Genomic DNA, 6463 nt, shown 5'->3' with positions numbered 1-6463 from the left:
ATAAATATATACATATATATATATGTATGTATATATATGTGTGTGATTATTTACTTGTATACATACGTGTATGTGCATCTTAACAGAAGAATGGGAGACTAAAAGCATTTCATGAATGAAATTCCACTCCTGAGATACTACTCCAGGAGGCACCATAGACGTTGGAATTCCACGAGCGTGAACGGAAAGTCACGTCTATTGAATGAGCAGCGGGAAATTTACATAATCGTGATGAATGGCGCACCGAGTAAGATTAAGTGTTCAACTTTTTAACCTCCGAGGTGCATTCAAAACTTGATATTCTGTTACAAACGGCACGCTTTGGTCGCATACACCAGCGGAAATCCGTGCTGCCGAGGATGAGCGTTATTTTAATACTGAGCAAAAAAAAAAAAAAAAAAAAAAAAAAAAATCAAAGCAAATACTAAAAATTTGCGAAAAAAAAGTGAAGACGGTTCTCGAAAAAATTCACATTATATGAATTCATATATAAATATGGATAAATTTCAAAATGTCGTGTATATATACTATATATATAGATAGATTGATAGATATATATACATATATAATCATCACATAAATATACGTAATATATATATATATATATATATATATATATATATATATATATATACATGGTCATGGGAACGTATTCGAATTATGCCTAATAATATACCTGAGAAATTTGTGTTATTTTCAAAATAACACCAGAAATCACTGTAAAAATTACAAAGCTGCATGGATGAAATCAAAAGATGAAAAACTCATCCATATGCAATATTAATTTGAACAGTAAGATGAATCCTTACATAAATACAAATTATGAAAGAAAGCTTAAACCAAAATTTCATGAAGAAACGAAGAAGGCATAAATAATGAAGACTTCTGAAGAATCATCTTTTATAAATTCAATGATCAGTGTAGAAAGCATCATTATCTAATATTTTTGTCAGAAAGTAACGAATAGTTTGCCAAAAGAAGAAAGTTAAATTATGCAAGAGAATATTGGTATAAAAGTTGCTAATCAAGAAAGTGATCAAATTATTCAAACAGTTGAATATTCAGCATAGATGCATAAACAGTAGGAATGGTCAAAGTATTTCAAAGTGATGTCAGCAGAAGACAAATAGTCAAAAGAACAGTGCCAGTGCCAAGGGTCTAAATATTTAGGATGGTAATAACCGTAACCAGGAATAATAAAAAGTCATAATGAAAATGCCAAGTCGTGAGAGTTTTCAACAAGTATTTAGTGACGATTGTACTGAATTACGCTAATCATGGAAGATGATTTTGAATAACATAAATCGTACAATGGTAAGCAAAATGATAAATACTGCAGTACATCAAGGACTTGTCAAAAATTACACGAAGTTAAAAATTAAAAAAAATACATAACATACTTGCACGTCAAAGATTCAACAAATGGTTGAAAAACAATTTCCAAAACAGAAACGGTGTGAGATCAAGTGGCACTCTTAGATTTTTTCGGCACTCTAATTGAAGATGATCAATTAAAGACGATCAATAATGGTATAAATCAATGAGAAGTTAACCATAAAAAGAATATGAAACCTGAAAGAAGAGAAAATGGATGAAAGCAGCACAAGCATTAATCCTACAATAAAAGGATAAATTTTCACATCTGCCCGGAAAGGATTGGCAGTAAATTCTCCCAGATAAGAGTCATATCGTTGAAAGACGCTCCAGTTGAAGTGATCACATAATAATCCGTCAATGAAGATCCTTCAGTTCGTTCAAATTCACACTAACATAAATCACACCGATGCGCAGATGGTAACAGCACAAGGTCAGTGAAAGTGAGGAAATAAAACTCTGGTAATGTATGCATCCGAAGGCTGGTGGAGAACGCACAAAAAAGAACAGAATCTATAAAGCTATTCAAATAATGTGAGCCAACGAAGAACGACAAGAAAATATATACTACTGATTAAACTGTCGGTAAATAGTAACTTCGGCAGTCTGGAAAGTTTTTAAAGCTTAGTAAAAAATTAACAGCGTAAAGGATGGGCCTTGCAATAAAAAGTAAAGCGACAGTCAAAAGAAAACTTACAATAAAGTGGCAAAAAATAATTAGAAAACATATTAAGTGTTCCTATACTGCGTTAATGTAGGCCATACCATAACACTAGAATGCTTGTATTCGCAGGTAGAAGTTGTCAAGAATTATTTGCTAAAGCAGTAACTACGAGAACGTTTAAGAATCGACATCTGTGCAGTGAGATTAAAAACTGTCCCTACAGTGCAGGTTTTTCCAAGAACGATCAGAATTAAATCAGAAAATCAAGTATTCACACGCTAACCGAGCAAAACCAGCCCAGATGTTGTTAGTAGTATTTTATGTGAGCAACTCAAAGGATATTAATTCATGCAGACAACCCGCTAAATGTCAGGTCATGGAGGCAGGCAACCTCCCCTCCCACAACCAAAAATAAAAATCAGTCAATCAATAAAATGAAAAAAAATCAGCCTTAACGGTCTTAGGTGTTTAAGCAGACCAAAGGTCTTAGAATATTCGCAGTTCACAAGCTGTTAGGTTATGCAACAACACAAAATTGTAAGTAGTCCAGAAAACCGTCCTTTTTGCAACTATTCCAAAAAACTACAGTTTACGAAGGCTATTCAAAAATTGCCAGGTTGTGTAATCAGCCCAAAAGACTTCAGGTTACACAAGCAGTTCAAAACTCAGACTTTTAAAGTAGACCAGGAAACTGTTAAGACATACATACATCCAGAAAATTTGCCACTTTAAGTAACCTACAAAAAATTTTCACTTTAAGTAAACAGAACAAAATCTCAAGTTACTTAAGTTTATGAAAGCAGTCGAAAATATACTACAGAATCCAAGCAGCTTTCAAACTACCAATGTAAGCGCCCTGTTGTCAGTTTGTGAGAGCAGCCCAAGGAATGTCATGTCATGTATACAGCTGAAAATTTTCAGGATAAATAGAACAGTCCGAAAACAAAGACTAGACAAGCAACCCAAACGTTTTCAGGTTATTTAAGCAAACAAAACGAAGCAAAGTCAAGCGAAAAGACCTGCCCTGTCAGTTTTGATAAACAATCCAGAATTTGTCAGACTCATTAAATAGCCTAAACTTTATCAGGGGTCCTAAAGCCCGTAAGCGCCTGCATGATATTACAAATCCTCCAATAATTGTTAGTTTATTCAAGCAGTCTCGCAAGTTCTGTAGAAGAAATAAGCTATCTAACGTAAATAAACAATAATAATGTACTTAAAATGACCGTGATTAAAGCGTCTTCTAACGTGAGGAAGAGGACAACACTGAGAGGTAAAGATCGACAGTACGTAGTCACCATTAAACAAGTTTATTATTCCCTTCTCACTCAGATACGTCTCTATTCTATCCCACTTGAGAAACCGAGAAAATAGCCTTAAAACAGAATTTGTGATTAACAAATTCTGAAAGGACGAAAATAAGTCAAATTAATTGTTTTAAAAGTACCTCTGCGTATTTAACTTAGACAATGAAGGAATGTAATGCATTTTTCGTCTGTTCTCCAATGAGCAATTAGGTTACAAAGAAGAAATAGTTAAAGATGATAAAATGTGCACACGGACAGCCCCTGAAATCCCATATACAGAAGAGGCTTAATATTTGGGAAAATCTGGCAAGCGCCAAACAGAAAGGGTTCACTGTGGGCGACATGGAAACGGTAGGTATTTTCAGGATTAGCCGTATAATTTTTTTGTCATTTGTGTAAGTATCTTGCGTACAAGTTTACAGCGCACGTAGGATACACTTAAATAAGAAATTAAGCTATGGAACCCAACCAACGATGATTCCACAAGGACCTTATTCTCTGTAAACAAACTCAACTTCCATTTGCTCTACTGTGAATAAATAAAACTACGAATACAAAACCAACACGAAAAAACCGAAAACTTTCTCAGGAGAAAATCTCTTACCGCCTCCGTCTGCCATCTGAGACGGTGGCACTGGGACGTCCTGAACAGCTGTTCTGGAGAGTAATGATAAATAGATTTCTTAATTAGAACACGTCAGAACCAAATGAGGATAGAAGCCCATTTCAGATAACGCTGAAAATCGCCACACCTCACATTCGCTACCGGTCTCCTAGGATAAGAAACCCCTAGTGTTGGGGGTTTCAGAATGAATGACTATGAATAACTGAAGAACTTTTTTTGGTTCCTGGGTCCATTTGTGATAAAATCAATTCGCTTTTTTTTTGATTCAGAAAGAAAATGAATGCGAGATTTTTCGGTAGGGGATTTAGAGCCATCTCTGATAAGTTTACTTGTAAGATAATTATGAAGTGATAACTGAAAACTTTTTCTCCTCCAAGAACAGTACCATCACCTGCAAAGACCGACACTCAACAAATAATTAACATAATTCCAGATCCATTATTGCAAGCAACGATCACGAAAATCTCGAAACTGAAGGCTGTTGTTCAAGAAACGTTGTTTTATTCAACGGGTCTCATCTACGGCCGATTCTTACTTTGAGATGGAGACGTCTCAACTTGGATCCAGTGAGGAAAGTGGACAAAAAAAAAAAAAGTCTTACAGACAGAAACGCCCCCTTCCCCGCCCTAAAAAAACCGAGTCCAGAAAAAATTACAGCTAAAAAAATGGACCTTTTAGCAAATAAACATTTTTAACCTATTTGCAAAAACACGTCGCCATAATTTTACACCTGTAAGTAAATCCAGTCCCGTTGCCTCATTCCAGCAGCTTGGAATAGCAATTCCCCTTTAGTTTTCCAGTTTTCCATTATCATTTCATTATTGGTGGAAATTGGGCGCGTTTCCTTCTCCCCGCTACATTAAAGTTGCACCCCAGCAAAAGCTATTGTGTTCGTGCTTTGTTTTTTTCGTCCCCCTCTTGTGCGGAGAATAGCAAAGAACGGTGCCTGAGACAGGATGACAAAAAAGCCGGATGAAAATTGTTCCTCGCGAAATAACTGCTTGAAATTTGAATGCCAGTTTAGCAGTCATTACCGCGGATTCTTGACAGCCAATTTGTTACACGTCATCAACGGCTTCTACTCTTGGCCTTCTTTCTTAGTTTGTACCTCCTTTTTATTAATTCATGGTGACGTAGCTCCCAGAAGGGTGAAGGAACGGAAAAAGTTACTAAACAAATCCCTCGTTTTGCGCGGGAGTGTGTGCATAGTTGTGCCCGCGAAGAGCTCGGGAACTCCTCTGTCAGTACACCACCACCGCTTCTGACGAAGTCAAGTGATGTTGGGTGTCAAATATTGCTTTCAGAGCCTCTCTCCCTCTCAGACATTCCAATTTAGAGCGCTGAATTCAACAACCTCGGGTGACACACACGCTTCCCCGCCGTGTTCTATGCTCCTCTATTTTGTCTATTTCCACTCCTCCCCCAAAATTCATCAGTACGAGGAATCCTCCTCCCCGCCGTCTGGCCAAAGTTGGGGAAATATAGTTCAGTTTGGCAACAGAGGATACCACACTGTTACGCTACGGTAACCTTGTCCAGGTAGGTGGTAATTTATTCGGGAACTGAAAATACTACTCCCACCAATGTGCACTAATATTTGTGTGCCCATTCAGACGCGGGGAAACGTACTCGTGCACACACTCTCCCACACGCACACGCACACGCACACGCACACATATATATATATATATATATATATATATATATATATATATATATATATATATATATATATATATATATATATATATATATATATATATATATACATATATATACATATATATATATATACATATATATATACATATATATATACATATATATATATATATATATATATATATATATATATATATATATACTGTATAATGTGAGTGTGTTAGCTTATACATCTACGCACGCCTTGAATGAACTATCCAAACTCTCTTGCACCTAGAATTACTAAATTGAAAAAAGTAATTTCGTACATCAAAATCAACTTTCGAAATGCTTAAAAAGAACTTCCGGGTAGATCCCATAAAAATATCTAGCGTTATTTTATATGAAAACTAAGTAAAACTTGGTAATGTTAAACAACGATTTCCTTCAGGAATACTGAGACTTTGTCCCGGGCTAATGGGTTGGAGTCTCTTTATTAATCGATTTCTTTGAGTAAGGAGAGAGAGCTCTTCAAGGCAACGGAATTTCACGTCAAAATAATGGAAAAGTTTTAGTGAAAGTCATAAATAATGCAATGAATTAGATTTAAGGTAGTTATTAATTTTCAGGCTAAAAGTAGACAATCTTTATTTTTTTCGATCGCTTCTACAACAGAATTAAGTATAAGCAGAACGGCTGGTTATATCGTGAAAAATTTACCGCTTAATTTTCTGAAAACTTCACCGTTGCAAGTCAGCCATTATCTAAACATCCTGTTAAATGATCATTTTGCTCAACTGGACCTTGTCCTAAAAAATATAGACTCAGCTTTGCAAAGGCGTGGACTCAAGC

Source organism: Macrobrachium rosenbergii, chromosome 41 (assembly GCF_040412425.1).
Source record: "Macrobrachium rosenbergii isolate ZJJX-2024 chromosome 41, ASM4041242v1, whole genome shotgun sequence".
In the NCBI taxonomy this organism is placed as follows: Eukaryota; Metazoa; Arthropoda; class Malacostraca; order Decapoda; family Palaemonidae; genus Macrobrachium; species Macrobrachium rosenbergii.
Note: the sequence above shows the minus strand (reverse complement) of the source record.